Below are 18,395 nucleotides of genomic sequence, written 5' to 3' on the forward strand. Positions count from 1 at the left end.
AATTTATGCAGTAATGTGTACATCAGGATGGTAAATGTGGGGCTGATTTGAACTACTTTACAAACATTTTATCTGTGTAGTTTGAGAAATAAAATAGTAGGCTATCTATTCTGATTTATAATATGCGGTCTACATCACAATTGATTTATTTATGTTTGTGTAATTAATCTGTGTCTATACTGTCATAAAATACCTGAAAATTAGCCTACTGGTATTGGAGAAATATAGGCTATAAAGTAAGAGCAAGTAGCCTACAATCAAAATGATATTTCAGTAGTATCATTGAGTAAAAGTATATATAAGTACCTGCTAGCAATTTACTTTGGTTACTGGCAGTGTGACATGTTATGCTTTCATTTTTTTCAAGCTTTTGCTTATTGAGCGACTGTGGGTGACCTCATTAGGGACAGGTGTGGAGGAGAATGTGTTCTGACTACAACAGAGCGTATTAGACAAGTATGCCGCCCCGCCAACTGACTACTCGTCTCTACGTTCGGACGGGTGCGCGCGACGATTGTGCCATTCAACGTGTTTTAAGCTCAAGGTGTGTATATTGTAATAATGGTTTGTTGAAGAATAGCCTGACTACAGCAAAGTAAAACCATAGACTGTATATATAAGGGCTTAAAACCCGAACCCTTTACTTAATAAAAGGCAAAAAAACACGTTTGCAGACGCCTAAAACATTAGCTAGCGATATAAATAAGCAAACATAGCATTAGCTGCACAACATTTGTAGTAGCCTACTAGCAAATGTGCCAGTTATACTACTATAATGCCGATGTTTGAATCTTTGTTGTGCTTATTTGCTAATCTGTACAGAAAGAGCAGTGTCAGCGAGTGGAATATGATGTTGATGCTAACCGGGTCAGGCAAGATGTATGGGGACATGGCTTTACATTCATAAAAGTGTCACATAATGAGCAATGCAAGGTCATGGGTTGAGTTATAGAAACCTAAAATGTATTTTTTGTTTTAGGTTATGAATGACATCTCCAGTCATACCCCAGGGATTGACAGTGAGAAGAAGAGATGCAACACAATTGGCCTCAGGAAGGATTGAGCTTCTCTGCAAACTGCTAACTAATTTAAGGTATTTAAATGATTTATATTTTGTTCTTATGCACTGTTTTTTGTTTTGTTTTTATTAAAATTACAGTACAGCAAAGGCAGACATCCTATTAATATTGCATCAAAAAATAAAGCATTATTGGACAGCCTAATAATGCAAAGATGTTATAATGACTTGCTGGCCATATAAATACAAATACAGTCTTACTGTTTCTCAAAAACATTAGATAAATATAGCACACACGTCTCATGTCATGAGATCCCGAGAAGAAGCCCTGCTATAAATCCTACTTTTGTGTAGCTTAAAATATTCACACTGTCTTTTGGCAGGCGTCAGTTAATGTTATTGTTTATTCACCCTACACTCATGTTCTTTAAATGTTTATACTGAATAAGGTGAATCGATGTCAAATACTTTATATAAGGGAAACATAGTAATGTATCACCTTAAAGCAGATATATACATATTTGTGGCAGTACATCCTCCTGACATGAGCATATCTTGTTCATGAATAATGTCTGAAATAACTAAGAATCCAATAAATGCATTGTTTGGATGCTTACATTACTCATTATCAATCTTTTTAGTCTGCAGGTTTTTACGTGAAACCTTCCACCTTTCATGTTATTAATTCTCCATCAAATCGGTAAAGTTTGGATGCATGTAATTAAGAACTCCGGCAATGTAAATGAAACGTTTCAGTAAGTTTTCATGACAGTGATATATAATACATAGATCATCCTCACTTATTTGGAATTGCTAATTAATCAACATTATTTATTCAGGAAAAAAGCAAACTTTGTAATTAGCAAATGGCCTGATCTGTTGCAGCAGACTCAGCAAGAATTAGGAACTTTGAATTTGATCTGGAAGTCTAAATAACTAATTAGCATCTTGATTTAGTGAATGTTACAGGAAGTCAGGCAAAAAGAGTGCTGCTTGACGTCTGGATGATTATATTAGTCAGCGAATTAACAAACAAATTAATCTCTGTGCAATTAATATTATAATGTGGTGTATATGTACAAAGGCTTCTCTGTTTTCTCCAGAAGCGTAGTGTTTACATTTCATAATTACTGCCACTTTCTGCCACTAGATATCTTTGTTTTGTCATTACATTTAGTGCAAAGATGAACTTGTACTCACAGACACATGTTACAGAATAAAACTAACAGTCAGCTTCTCAGAAGGCAAAATAAAAGCAAAGAAAAGTAAAGTGATGTTTTCTTTTGTGGACGAGGCCTAAAAAGACAGAGATCTGGTCTAGTTTTCAAGCAGGGCTGGTGCTTTGTAGCAGGCATTGAGTGAGCACATTAATCTAATGCATCAGCAGGTCCACATTTGTTTTAATGCAAACTGAAGAGAAGAAACGCACTGCATCTCAAGGGAGAAGAAGCTTAAAATTTCCTTCTAATGATAATAGATGATAATGTTAATGAGTTGTCCAAACATAACAAATGGAATGAATTACTGCCTTAGAACCAAGTCTGTTTCATTAAAATACAATAAAAAGGAAAGATTAGTTTTATATGGGAAATAACTTTCCTCTTTTGCGTTATTGATGAGCATAAGGGGAACATATCAAGGTTGGCTTGAGCCTCTGGTCAATATTGATAAAATATTGCTACTATATATGGTAGCCATTTGTCTTGGTTGCTCAGGTAACATTGAGCTAAATCAAACTGCTAGGCAACACGCGTCAATGTTTGTCAAAGTATTACAATTCTACCTTTTTCGGAGACAATTCAAAAGCAAGAGGTGAGTGAAATACAGTACAGTACATCACTTCTTGGCTAAAAACCATAAGCTTCCATCTGTCTTGATGATCTTATTCCCCAAGTAATGTTCTTTCACTCTGCGGCCTGCCTGTGTTCATAGTAGTCAGAACATTGGGATTATGTGCTGAGGCTACTCTCTCTCTGAGACGACCTTGTATGTGTTACAGTACTGTTAGCCCTCGGCCTCGAGCAGTCAAACACACACTCCATCACGCTGTAACGCTTGCAGTCAACAGCAGACTGTCGCAGGCCGTTTGCTACAATCTCAATTTGTATTTCGTCTCAGACTGTGATGACTTGACAGAGAAAAATAAGAGGATTTGTCTTGATCTTCAACTCTCCCTTGAGGAAGTAAGTCTTCACCTTGAAGTTTAGCAACTGCATGGCCAACTGCCTCCAACCAAACTATTCTCTTCATCTGTTACAATTTGTGTTGTTTTCTTGACGAGTACCATTATCCTCAATCAGTTTTATATCAAATCTTTACAGACCTTTTTTTTTTATATCTTTCTTTCTTAGTAGTCTACACAGCTACAGTACAATTGATACTGTGTATGTCCTTACCACAATCTGACATCTTTTCACCTTTGTTAATCTTAGAGTCTTTACAGAAACCCAGAAATGAACGCATATAGTCAAAAAATACATATTGGAAAACAATATATCTATTTATTTGACTTTTTTCAATGAATATATGTATCCGTCTATAAAATGTCACCACAGTCCAAGGTGACATGTTGAGATTTGTTTTGTCTAGCCGAAACAAATATTTACAATAATATAATGTACAATAACATATAAAGTAGATCTGGAGAAGAACACATGTAATAATACATCTTCTGTTGATCAACTACCCGATTAATTTCATTTGTAATGTCATTCATTTACAGCTCCATTTTTGTTGTTTAGTAAAATCAGTGTTGACGTTTTTAAGTTGACCACGTCACAGCCGCAGCCTCTGATGGTAGAGCAGTCCTCTGCCAAGCCTGCATCAGTAAACACTGCGAGCCTCTAACGGTGATGCACTGTAATGGCTCGGTCTTGAGCCTGGCCAGAACATCGTATGAGGTGCTAAACAGCAACTGGCTATAAATATAAGTGGTGAGCGCTGCCAGTTGCACTCTTGCGGCTGAAATGAGCCCAATGATGGGAGCTTGAGAAAGAAAGGGGATATCAGTGGTCACTAAATCATTCTGTAATCAGCTCTCTATGCAGGATCATCCATGCATGTTCAACGCCCCATTCTGGAAAGCTCTAGCAACAGAATGCTCCAGCTGACCCCATCTGTACCCCATCTCGTTTTGCATTATCCCTAACTCATAAAAGTCCCGTGCAGCACAAAAGAGTTAACGATTCCCTTTGTGTTGTTGCGGGGAACAGAACCAAAGCAAATGACAACAACAAATCCATCAAACTTAGCAGCAGTGAGCACATCAGCAGTTTTTGCCAGCCCACCAGAGGCCTAAAATGCACATATTGCATGCTGGCCCCCCAAGCAGCAGGCGGCCCTGGGACTCGCCAGCCCCTTGGTGGCCAGAGAAGACTTGATAAATGACTGGAGCAAACTTCTCTGTCACCAGTGAGGGAGGAGTCCCCCACAGTGAGCTACATCATCCTAACAGCATTATTCTTTTCATGCCCGTTGTCGATACAGGCGTCCCGTGATTGGCGTCACGCCTTGCACAGGTTAATTGGAATCCTGAACTGGAAAACAGCAGGGGAAAAGAGCAAATATTGTCGCCCAGATAATCGCCCGTACGAAAACCACCAATATGTTTGTCGATTCCAATCCATGGCGAAGACATGAAATGTTAACAATGTTGAAGTGCAGTTTGTACAAATGGTTAAAAATGCAACAAACAAGAGATAGTTCCTTGTCTTTTAATTCCTGTGTGCTGAAGAGCTGTTAGCTGACTGTACATTATAACAAGAATTTAGAGATTTTTTTTAATTAACATTTTTGTACTAACAGGAACTCACAGAGATACAAGGTCTCATTTAATATGAAAGCAACATTTATCAGAGTACTTGGGGATGTTGTAGGGATCCCTTTCCAAGGCAGTGTGCTATTGAAGTCCATTACTGAATTGGAAAAAGGTAACTCAATCACTGCATGTCTCCGGTCACATCAAAAGCGTATACTCAGACCACAGGCCAACCTTATGTTCAATGACCTATGACATAAACACAACAAGAGCAACACCTTTGATAAAGTAGCTGAACATGATGGAAAACCCGGTGAGGTCTACACTTGGCACCTCAGACATCGGTTGCAATTGAGAGTTTAACACATGTGCCGTTAGTTAAAGTAAATGCCAACCATGTTATCAGGGTTTCATGCGCGTGTGCAGATTTTTAGCCACATGTCAGGATGTGGGACAAATGTAGGACCATTACACTGGAATGGACAGCTTTCCTCATCAGGGCAAATGGAGGACAATGTCAGATGGCCTTATTGATAAGTTAATGAGGCAAAAAACACTTCCTAGAAGACCCATCCAACACCCACCCCACAACCATCCCCTCAAATAATTGATTTACACATTATTCACATTGCCGTGTTTACATTGCAGAAATAGTCTGGGTAATTAAACGTCGCGTCCACGTAACTTAACCATTTCCTTTATTCTTGATATACAATTATCCTACATGGTCTTGCTGACATATGTTTGCTGTATTGTGTCGACGACGGGACGAGCATCAGGGAAATCCCTAATGAGACCCGAAATACTTGTTTCATGTTTGAGCAGTAATGGAAATTACTTTTCCTTTTGGAACAGGCGACGAGACTCACAAGAATCACAGAGACAGCAGATCAAGAGTAAAATGAAGTATGCAAATGTAATCATATTTATCAGAGAATGCTTATGGCAGAAAGCTATTAATTTCTCCTCTGCTTCTTGACACTTTAACATATGCATCACCTGCTTCGCGCAAATGATTATTTTTGTGTTTTCCATCTCCGTTGACAGAGCATTATTTTCTTTTCCATTGCGTCTTGTTATTTTTCTAAACTTTCTCTGTCTGAAGAGTGTAATGGCCTCTGATTGAAATTTCATTCAGAAAAACTAAGTGAAATACATGTTGTGCATTTAATGGAAAAAATAATTGCACGTCAGATGAAACAAAGCATGACGCATAGTAACCAGGAAGAGACGACTGAAAACACAAGTCAGCAAAGAGGTCAGGCTGCTCACTCTCTCATTTGCCGCAATTACTCGCTACACTCACTCATTTACTCCCTCCATCACTCTCTCACCTGACTCATCTATTGCTCACGCACTCACTCACTCAGTCATTGATTTAGCTTTCCATAAGACAATTTGATATATCCCTATAATACAGTAAACATTTCACATCATGGAAGTACTTTACAAAGGATGACTGTTTTAAAAAGGTTGATAATGACATTTTATAGAGTTTTGAGTTAAGGCAAATGGCAACTTATATGGCCATTTGCATACGTCTATTTCATTAGTTGTATAACAATACATCACAGGGGTTCAACAACGTTTACATTTCTAACAACATTTCATGTTTTACACTACATGTGACCTTGTATCTATTTCCTAACTTTTGATGGCCTTGTACCAACTACAATATGCTTCCCTTTTAATTGCCACAAACATAATCACATCAGAAACGGCAATGTTGCAGACCAAGGAACAGAAACTACTGACTATTTAAAGAGCTTCCAGATGACACAGTATGTTAATTTGTATTGCATTTTAGACTACAGTCCTAACACTAAGCAGAAGGAGGCCAGCTTTGTGCATCAGACCTGATGTAGCGCAACTCAGCATCAGATGGGCAGACTATGGCCATAAATACCAAACCATCACATTTTTTTATTTTACCACTAAAAGTTTGTAAATTAAATATATTTTGCACTAAAATAGTTTAAGAAATATAACTTGGTAAACATGCCTTAATTTTTTTGTGGCCAGGATTATTTTTATTTTGCCGTCATTACTAAACTTATATGTAAACATTGACATCTATTCAATCCATGACAGACATTTAATACAGTAATACTATTAAAATAAATGGCATGGTATTATGTTCACTACTGCACCATGGAGTAAAATACGTGTATTATCATTGAGGTGAAATAGTGCCCAAAGTCCCGCTTTTGCAATCTAATCATAGAGAAAAATTCCATTACCACAAGTACAATTCCACACCTTCAATAAATGATAAGGTGAAGTATTGATAAGCAGTGTCACCTTCTTCAGTCCTGAAGGTGACCTCTGCAGAAATGTGAAAACCCAGTGACATGCAGAGAGCTCTCTGGAGAAGCACAGTTGCTGCATTTGAATGAATAAAAAGCAACATTTCCTGTAAAGACTGTCTGTGAGACTACTGTACAGGAGTGCTATTTCAATTCATCCCGGAGCAGCCCACAGGAATTGAGCCCATATTGAGCTCACTCCTGGGCGCTGAGAGTGGTCAGGAAGATTGATTCCTGGGCTAGATCCCCGCTCACTGAAGACTGAAGTGCATTCTAGTTTGAGCTTCTGTGTCACATGACCTTGTAGGTTTGAGAAGAACACAAAACCAGGAATGTTATATTTGAAAAATATGGGGAATATGGAATAGTGTCATTGTTTTTTTCCTTAATGCCATTTAGAGTTGTGGTCCTCCTAATTATCGTCTATCATAATAGAACAGCAGGCTATCATATCTTCACTATGTACAGTGTAACGACCTGTGGGTTATTGCAGGGACAGTATGGTGGTGATCACTGCATCTGCCAAAGTGCCTCTAACCTTTTGAGTATCACTTATAATTAGCGGGGAGAAGACATGCAAAAAAATACCAGATGGTGGCATTATTTGATAGTCTCCCAAAATGACGACCACGGTCCTTTAATTCTTGTGTGATAGATTTAATTAAAACGGCTTGTCAAAACGACAATTTACGCTAAATTGATGCTATGCATGATACTATTAATACAATGTCACTGACATTCCTATTAATTACCCTGACTAGTTGATATCACACACATCTTCATTATCCACACAAAGATTGAGATTGCCTCAACTGTTAGAGGACTGGAGAACCCTAAGTGATGCATTTATCTAATATCAATTCAAAATTAATATTAGCTCATTTTGAGGCTGGCTCAAGTCAAAAGTGATTTACTTTACCTGTCATATCTGATGTTTGTGGTTCGTGTTCTTATGGTTTTTATCGTCTCTTGCTCTGTGACCTGAGAAATGGCCCAAACAATGACAAGCTTGATAGGAAAAATTGTGGACAAAACAAGTCTGTATTTGGCTAACCAACCAGGAAATGTGTCTGATGATGCAGTTTGTTCACTTCAAGATAAGCAGATTATTTCAGTCTACTATTAAAAATATACATCCAAAAATACGTATATACAACTGACGGTAGTAGTTCATTCAGAATACAATGAACTACTACTGAACTGAAGAGAAAATGCAAGCAACATTCTAGCTGAAGACGTTGTTTGGCAAAAATGTTATTCATGGTTATTTGGGTTTATCAGTTATCCTGAATGATGAGTAATATCCAGAGCTGCAGTCTAGGATTTTTTATTTTTTTATCTATAGATTATTTCAAAGAAATGTCAGAAAATGCTTTAAGCAAATGTCAGTGATATTACGTTTAGTGTCATAGTGTAATTTAAAAACTAGGAAATATTCACATTTGAGAAGCTATAAACAGAGAATGTGTACATTTTGTTCTTAAAAGAAATACTAAAACCAATTTATCAATCAAGAAAACAAAACAACAGGCGATTAATTAATAGTCTAAAGCTTATCGATTTAATCTTTACAGAACAGTCTGTATACTCTGTAGTTTAATGGTCAGTCAAAAATAATTTTCACAACACAATGTCAATAACCTAGAAAAACTACAATTCCTCAATACTTTTTGACATTCTTTGTTAGCAGACATGGGGGAACAAACTCCACGAGAATGTCTATTGATCAAAGAAATATATATATAATAATGTTAGTTCTGTTTCAGTGTGTTGTGTGAGTCCCAGGTCGCAGTAAGTGAACAGTTCAGTCAGCTCTGTCTGCTTCATCTGTTTTTTCCTGTGACAGGGTAGTCATCTTCATTCCCTTTGTCCTTACTTTGGAGCAGCAGGTAATATATAAAGGTCTGTGTCTCCCTCACCTCTCCACTTGTCCTCCTGGACTGAGTAATGTCTGAAGCTTCAGTCCTGGCTTGATACGATGAGTTATATCCTGATTTCAGAGAAGTGGACATTTCATTTGTTTTGTAATATAGACGTTTTTATGATGCGGTCATGTATGATTCCATCCCATTGGCTTTGAGGTTTTATCGTCAGATAAAAAAACAAAAACTCTGTCGCAGTGTTGGCTTAGGCATCCAGTATATTCTTCCTTTCCCTCCCATATTATTCACAATTTAAGGAGTCCTTTTTTTGGAATATCTTATATTTATTTTTTCTTAAGGTAAGCAAAAAAGTGAAAGCACGTACCAACTGTTTGGATGGTTTGTTTCTATATTTCTGAAAGATAACAAAGCAAACCACATGCTTTCATTTGATACCAGTGTATATTAATTGTCCATAGTTTACGACTGTTTGCCCACACTGTTATCCTTTGTTTTATGGAGCCCACCGCAGTGAGCTCAAAGTCAAACTCTATATGATGAGGTATTAGCCTCCGCCACCATTTCACTCAGACATGTCAAGGTCAGGTCACTGTGGGATTGTCCCCAACCCCCAGCGGCCGCAGCCACACATCTTCCCTCTGTCGGGGACGCAGGTTATTTGTGTTCACCTCATCACTGCTCAGATGGGCTGTGGGGAGATAATAATAATAAGCTTTTAACCTTCTAAATGATTACAACTGTAAGAAAACAGCTGGTTTCGCAGCAGCTGCTTTGATTTTGGTACAAAAGGCAGCAGTAAGTTGTACTGCTCATCACATCACAGACGTGTTTGCAACATGGGTATTTACACCGACATATTTTGCTCTGTTTTATCGGCCCTCCACCCTGCAGTAAGCCTCCAATGATGAACCCTCCTGCCTGATGAACTTGTACTTCAGAGCAATGAGACCTCCAGTTTTCTGCCATGGTGTTTACTCTGCCAGAGGAGGGAAGAGAGGGGATCCATTTGTCCCAAGGTGAGACACACTCCCCAACACCCCGATGTTAAATAAACACTCCCAGACCTCTGGCCAGCTCACTCCAGCCACTGGAATACCATTGGTGTGTCTAGATGATGGAGGGCTATTGTTATCTCTCGCCTCTGCACTCTGCTGAGAGGCCAAGGAGAAGGCTGGCCACAGCGGCGCGTTACATATAGACTCGCCCACTCACATTAAGTTATATTCGTTGGTCCTAAATAAAAATAGAAAAGGAGATTTTCAGACGCTTTCTTAGAATACCATCTGATTGAAGAGGGAGAGAGGGGGAAAGAATTTGAGTGCGGCTCAGCGTGTGTTTCATCACCTGCAAAGCCAATGAGGGAGAGCGTCTCCGCGTCAACAACTGTAAAGCGTATCCCAGCTTCTGCTGCGGCTGCCATCTCTGCTGCACGCTACACTAACCAAGAATGTGTATTTCTGCAGATGATTAAATCAATACCATTTTGACAAGACTTGTTGGAACATGCCTCTTTATTTTACGCAATTCCTTCCCTTTCGTCAGGGAGCATTTATCAACCTGCCGGGGCGCTGTCACCTAATGGAGATTGTTCTTTAGTCTGCACTTGATAGAAGCGAGCGATTATGATGCATGTCGATAGTTTACAGAGATATTGACACAGGAACAAAGAGCAGACCCTTGCGGCTGATAGCCTTTTTCCCTCAAAGCACTGTGGTCATGTTTCAAATGTCTCTTTTACCTTCAACATACCTTTCCCATGATGATTTCCTTTGTTTTAGTGCTCAATTAAGGTCTGAGGCCCCATAATGCTGCAGTTGTTGAGGGGACTCCAGTGTTCCCTTGTATTTACTTTTCGACACAAGCCAGGCATTCCTTCTTCTGTCCTTTTTTAGGCCTTTGCCCTTCCCCCAAACAAAAAAACCTGTCACCTTAGAAACGCCTTCACATGTAGTCTTTGCTATGGCACACAAGGAGTTAATGATCAAACCAGCCCTGGGTGTGACAACGAGCCCTGAATATAATGAGCTTGAAGGAGACAGGAATCAGAAAAGGTGGGATGCATATAAAAAGAGGGAGGACAGTGGGAAAACAAATGCTGAGCTCCACCTATAAATTCTTCATCTGCATTGGCTGATTGGAATGGCTTGACTGTGCGCTCAGCTGTGACTTAACAACTAATCCCGTTTGTAAGTTATTATTTATCTCCAGGAAAGTTTGTCAAACTTGGGCTGTGATTTTCCACCCTGATTTCCCTCTTGTGGCTCGCTCTCGCACATGCTCCCCACATAATTTATGACTGCCTCTGGTCTTGATGACAGATTATTAAAAGTAGAATTAGTTTTTTGCGCGGGATTTCTCCACTGGGAATTGAGAAGGCAGTGCTCTCCACGGAAGGTCTCTTACGAGGTCTCCATTACTAATAGAAGTTTTTTTTCTCTCTGATGGGGGGCAAGGAGACTAATGATTTGAATTTACTGTGGCAGCCGTCACGTGGTCTGGAAGGCATCAGTCGAACAGACAAGAGGTTAACTTCCTCCCTGTGGAGAGGTTTATTGGATTGTTTAGCAGCAGAAGGATAATGTTTTTGTCATAGACTGCTGCGGCAAAACAGCGGTGTGGCAGAGAGAAGGGGAGAAGAGAAATGAAGGGAGGAAGGACACAGAGAGAAAGGGGTCGAGGGATGGATCGAGGGGCAGAGAGGAGAAAGGGATGAAATGGAAAAAACAGCATGATAGTCAGCAAGGAGAAAGCAAGTTATTTCTAATATCGGTGGACAGATACTATAAAGCGCGGTGATAGCATACCATTCCTCTTCAGCTCTTACATGTGCTCAGGAAGAAACACACTCCCATTCAGCGGTGTGCACGAAACATAAGTACACACCACATTCAGCCTCACTCACAGACAAAAAGAGAGATGTTAGTTCCTTTCACCTGATGGCCGTTTGGAGCTTGTACTCCCAGCATGCCTCGGCAGTATGGGTACCAGAGGGGAGTCACAGCGCAGCTGAGAGCCTCGGCTTAATCTTATGCATCATTAAGCACTCAGCGGCAAGCCAGCGCTGTTCATATACATCATCCACGCTTAATAAACATAATGATGACATAAGATGTAATTCTAGATGAATTTTCATTTTATAGGGAAATGGAGAATTCCTGTAGAAAGGGAAAGAAAAAAAAGTAAATTATCTGGGAAGTACAAAATAAATTATGTTTTTTTTCCCACTTAGATGAATGAAGGTGTTTGGTGCATCTGAGTCGGGCATAGTGTGATAGGCTGCATAGGGAGGTGGTGTTTATGGTGGCGATGAGGCTTTTGGTTATGGCGATGGTGTGGCAGGTGTGGTTGGAGGAGAGGCAGGGTTGTGGGGAGGGGGAGTCGAAGAAAAATGGGGGTGGCTATTGTGAAACGTTTGCAATTTTTAATTCCTAATCGCGGGGCATGATGGACAGGCTGAGACACCCCAGAGTGTGGAGCTCATCCATCATGGAAGGAGGAAACCAGAGAGAGTGAGAGATGGGAGATGTTACATTTCAGATGGAGTAACCTTACAGGGGGGGAAAGGGAAAATAGATTCTCGATAAAAGGCGAGGATGTGGGAGTGAAAGGGCAGCGGGTACTGTGGGGGGACATCGCGGGCCTGAGATTGCTTCATGTCTCCCTGCTGGGACTCCGGGGTAGCTTGGCCTGGAAATGAGTTCCGCTTTCAGGGACTGTACCAGACATTGAATCACCCTGAGAATCACCCTCGCTGCACTTGTCTTCAGCAGATAGTCGACATAAAGTGGTGGTGACCTGGCAATGGTAAAGTGAATACCAATGGGATATAATCAACCAAGGAAACAGCAGAGCTTCTCAACCATAGGACTGTAAATGCAAAAAACTCTCCGGGAATCTCTGCTTTATATTTTCTCTGTAGCATTTTTTTTGCAAACCAGGAATATATTGACGGAAATAAATCCTTGTACGTGCGCTGCGGTCACTTTATATTGTTTGACATGACAACTTTATCTGCTAAATGACTTTTGTTGTTCCCGCCTGATGGTTTCCTTTTTGTCAAAGCTAGTTTCGCAAACTGTTTGTGTCCTGATAGCAGAGAGCACCCTAAGAGTATGTGAACTGTACATCAGACATGATAATGTCTCATTATGTCTGATAATTAATTAGCTTCAGTGTGTTGAGGTCCTGGTTGCCTGCCTTTTTTTGAGGCGTAATGCGAGTTTTAGACCTCAGCAAGTTTGGAGCCAGTGGAGCATGAGAGCCAGTATGCCAGTGGGTGAGCCAAGTCTCTCAATGCAGGGATCATTACCACCCCTCTTTCTCTCTGTCGTTCTCATTCTCTCTCCCTCGCTTTCTATTTCGGCTCTTTATTTGATTTTTCTCTCTCATGTGAAGCCCCCTTTTTTTACATGTATTCTCAAACCTTTTCAGTTTCTTTATCAGACAAAATACTTATCATACTAACTTACATGTGGAAATAAAATATACAGTTTATTAGACCATAATCTTGGAATCTAAAAGTCACTAATACGGTTTAGCCTGTTGTGATGTCATCTTGTTGGTAATTAGTTACCCATAATCCCCCTGACTCAAAAAAAGAAGAGCAGTAATAGGCAGAGAACAGTGACAGGATCAGAGAAATGGGCCTTTAACTAACACGCAAAGTGATGAATGGATTGACCACAATGTAGACTAATGGAGCCATGGAACTAATTAGGCCGAGCAGAGCTGTGCTTAAATGTAAATGGATTGAGCGGGAGGAAACGTAGGAACAGCTGAGAGAGTGATGAGGTCCTTCATTTGGGGGTCAATCAATGACCAAGCAAACACAATCTTTGGGCCGCAGTGAGGTCGGAGTATTTTGTATATCTGTTAGAATTCAGGTATTGTTGCATGCCTTCTGTCTGTTTCTCTGCTCTACATAGATCCTCCCTGTCATTGATACAAAAGGCCGGCTGTGTGACTTTGCAGAAAAAGCTGTAATAAATCTCTAATCATTCTCGTCCCTGGTGCCCAGCTCTCAGACCCTGCAGCTTGGCACCTACCACATGTTTGCCGCCGTGCCCTCTGACTTTACGCTCCGTGTAGACCGCTTCTGTTGGCCGCGCCTCAAATCTGCTGCTTTCACCTCAAGAATTGCGGAAAAGATAATTAATGCGCCCGGCTACAACGCGTAAACCGGGGTTGTGCTCCTCACATTGAGCTTTGTTTCCCTGCATTCATTTAGTCTTTATGGCCATGCTGTGACCTTGTAAACATCTGTGGAGTGAAGTAAGTGACAGCAGTTTACAGACATGCATTTCTCCTGCTATGTATGTACAGCAATTATTTAGTGAGAAGAGCTTCCTAGCTAGGAGACCACAGGCTGAGAAGAGCAATAACATCCACTCCGATGTCTACTCGATGCTGGGATGCAGTTCTTGCCCTCTGGTTGGCTCTGTAGGCGCCGCACATCCCGGGAATTAATGTGTGCAGAAATGCAAATAACCCACCCCAGTAAAAGTTGACATTGCCTCCTCTGATACATTTTTCTGCTGAGGTAAGAGACAATTTAATGCAGAATTAGAAGTCACTCTCCGCCACCATTTACATCCTTAATTAGCTGTAATTTCTCTGCACCCATTAGAGAGAGGAAGGGAAAGGACACAATGGAAGAGTTTAAGATGAGTGTGTTGCTGTCCCCGGTGCCAGTCTGGTGTGTGTCTTTTTGTGTCACAGTGTGGGTTTGTGTACCAGTGTGTCCTTCCCGACTAGGTTGCCTTTGGTGATTGATACACGTCTTGCTCAGTCACCAGCCATTGGCACTGGGGTGGATGTAAACACTGATTAGAGGGAGGAAATGAGGCCCTCACTTTGTCCTCTGTGTCAGGGAGCACTGCGGTGGCTGTCTCTGTTTGTCTAGTTCTTTCCACCTGAGCACGTTTCAGAGGACACCGTTAGCTACGCTTTATAGCCATTATTTAGATAGCGACACAACGGGATGCTCCTTTTGCTCTTTGACTGACATGCCCAGCCATGTGCTCAGCAATTCAACTCTGTGCCTCGGACAAAGTGCCTACAAGTTTGTGAGAGCACAAAAATAATGATGATGTGTCAGTTTGTATGAAGGAGAGATTGCACAGGGTTACTGTTGATTTGATAGGAATACACAATTAGGAAGCAGTCATTTCCTTTCTGTCAATTTAATGTAGAAGACTACTTTTTTCTGCGTGTGTTACCGCTGTTGGACCACTATGTCATTGTTATGCATTGTTTTTGCAATTTATTAATTTCACAACTTATTTACTGTTGGCTGTATTTGAGTAAAAACCAGACAGATTGTTGATATTGTTTTTCCAATATCATAAAATTGCATACATGCAGAATTGTGTTTTCTGTATGTTCACGTTACTGGATATATTTCAGGATATTTATCATACTGTATACCTGTAATGTTACAATACATGCAAATCATGAAACAGGATACTATCCCCTTATGAAATTATGACAAACCATTCAATTTGGACAACAAATCAGCTTCAACTACTTTGGTGGCGCCTTATCAGGAAAAGAAAAGCACAGAAACAGTGCTGCACGGAAAACATTTTTCTTTCTTTGCGAGGAAAAATGAACTGTCAACATTTAATGATAGATATTTGCATTGTGATACAAATCGTGTCCTTGGCCCTAAACATAAGATATAGATCCATTTATAATGAATTCAGATAAAGTGTCCTTTTTGCATTCTCGCTCTAATGGATTTGTGGAGCCAGCTTCAGTGACCCTGGTGCAATCGACAAAAACCTGCGCCAGTGGATGATCAAGACAGACATCTATCATTTCCTCTCATACCTTCTAAGACGTCGCTGATACTTAGGTGCAAATGTTTTTTTTTTTTTTCCCCCACTAAATGTATGTGCAACTTCTGCAAGCTGGCTGACTTTTTTTCATGGTGTTGTGAGAATGTGAGGAAGAAAGAGGGCAAAAAGACATTAGATTTTTTTTCCATCATTAAGCTGTGTCTGGGAGATGATGTGCTAGCCGTATGTGGTCCAGGGGAAGTATTTATAGCCCTGCTGGAATCTTGCTGTGCTGCGTTGATAGCAGAGATAATGGGAGAGAATGGGACGCAGCGAACTGTTCTAATGACACCAACAAGACAAGAGAACAGCGAGGATAAATAAATGTTAGCCATTTTCTCTCGCACATCATTTGCATTTTTTCTTGTTAAGGTCACTTATAGACTCAGACAATAACAATGAGGGGGAAAAAATGCCCTTGCTGAATAAAAAAATCTGAAATAACAAAAACCGAACTACTTAGTATGCAAGTAATTGATTTTATTTCTTAATAGTGTGACATTCAGTTAAAGATAGTGCCGGTTTTTAATTTTTAGCTGCTTTAATTCCCGCGTTGCTGCTTGAGTGGGTTTCCTTGTGAAATAGGGGGAATACAAACAAGATTTCACTTCATTACACAGGAACAAACTGTACAGAAATTGCACTTACTTATGGAAATGACTGTTAAACATGCACAGCATTACGTGCTCTGCCTGTGCCGAAAATGTTAGAAACATTAAAGCGCGAGAATATGAGTACAGACACTGAACCAGTAAGAGGACCAATTACCAAGGACTGAGTTTGAGGAGCACTGTTCCCAGGGATGATCAAAAGGGACAACTGATTAAAGAAATACATTGACCTTAAAATAGGCCTAATTTAATCAGCCTCTGTTTCTGACCGCGGAAACACATTCTTAATGATAAACTGTCTTTCCTTTTCAGAGGCTCACTGTACCGCCTAACGCCAATTGTAAAGCAAATTGCTGATAGCTATGGCGAACAGGGTTTGTGTTTGGAAAATAACTTTCATTTCATACTTCCATCTGACGACGACAACAGTCGTTGCAGTAACTTTGTGAGAGAGTTGGTCATTAGTGTAACCTCTGGGTCCCGTTTTGCAGCCTGAAGGTAATGAGAGACAAACAGCATGGTCAGCAGTAGGCATAAGTGCTGGAGTTTATGGGCAGTGTGTTGTGTCCCAGGTTAACACTGATGCCACCATTTAGAGCTCTGTGTTTTAGCACCCGCCTGCTAATTGAGATGACAAAGGCCATAACAATGACATTGTTGGCCAAACGACCCTCACTAGACCTGCGTCTGGCTCCAGTCAAGGACGTCCAGCAGGCTGTAAGTGCAACCTTGGAATTTAAGACGGTGCCTCAGACCTTCTGTGTATCTCAAAAACAATTAGCACAGCTCAGGTGGGCCAACACACATTCTCAGACCCTTTTAAGTGCCAGGACTGCACCACTTGTTTTGTTTACTTAAAGTCATATAAACCACATCCTCCACGCACAACGATGGCACATAAACGGCTCTGGAAATAGCAACTGGAATGGATATTGTGTTGTTATTTCAAAAATCTAGTTAGATTACCTTATTTGTCATTTATGCTTCTCATTACACATGGACGCATCCTTGTAAATAGGCTGCTGCTGTAATATGAAACAACATCAATTGACACCCCATAAAACATATATAACGTGTTAACTAGAGATATAAACAAGGCCAGCTGTTGAATTATCTTCGACTATCCTAAAACTGTGTTTGTGATCAATTAAGGCTCAGTCTCACAATTTCCCATTGAAAACAGGATGTCTTCCGTTACCAATCTAATAATAGTAATGCATATGGCGAGTGTTTTGATTAACATAATGGAAAAATAGCCCACATAATTTATCTTCTAAGTCCGAGGGAGAGAAAGCCAGATTGGAGCCTGAGGACTCAATCCACCTCAGCATATGCTGCCATTGTAAGTCTCTGAATGCAGAGTATCTCGAGCCTCGTTCCCATGATATTTATTGAAAAACATTTGACTTTATGAGCTGCATACTTAATGAATGCCTATCGATGCTGCGGCTCGGCAGATGAGGCTATAATTCTACATATAAGTATCGCAATCACACGTCGGTGTGTAATGTTGTTTCTAAATGTGATCTGTTCTAATTTCTGTTTGTCAGTCCTGGACCGAGGCAGGGTAGAACACTGGTCTGCATTGCCATTTCCTTTGTTAATTTGCAAGCTTTAATAAAAAGAGCAGTTTAGTTATTCATTTACCTCCTAAGGTTAACATTTTCTTCTTCTGCCCTAACCAAATGTTTTCATGTACAATACAAGAGACAGAAATATTGATCTGTACAGTTGACAGCTGGTCAATTTAATAAAGCAACTTTTTCTTCTCTGCCACTGAGATTTTTCTTCTAATATCATTCAGCTGTGTAAATCCACCATGTGGCATGGATAGAAACAGCTGAATAGAAATCCTTTATTCTTTTTCTTTTTTATCAACCTCCTAGATATAGTATATTCATACGTCTATAATACAGCCTGATGCAAGCTCTGACTGAACAAAAACACAGATGAAATCCTTAGCTGCTGCCCCTCGCTGTGA

At 40.2% G+C, this 18,395-nt stretch overlaps 1 long non-coding RNA gene across 1 annotated transcript in view; it reads left to right on the forward strand.

Annotated features, from left to right (window-relative positions):
* The first annotated feature begins 442 nt into the window (after nucleotides 1-442).
* The window catches only part of LOC307023940, a 61,479-nt gene continuing 43,526 nt past the window's right edge, over nucleotides 443-18,395 (forward strand). Inside the window, exons 1-3 of the long non-coding RNA XR_013803798.1 lie at nucleotides 443-544; nucleotides 823-879; nucleotides 980-1,093. This is a non-coding gene — a long non-coding RNA (uncharacterized lncRNA). The remainder of the gene's footprint in view (nucleotides 545-822; nucleotides 880-979; nucleotides 1,094-18,395) is intronic.

Source organism: Notothenia rossii (genome assembly GCF_949606895.1).
Source record: "Notothenia rossii genome assembly, chromosome: 11".
NCBI lineage: Eukaryota > Metazoa > Chordata > Actinopteri > Perciformes > Nototheniidae > Notothenia > Notothenia rossii.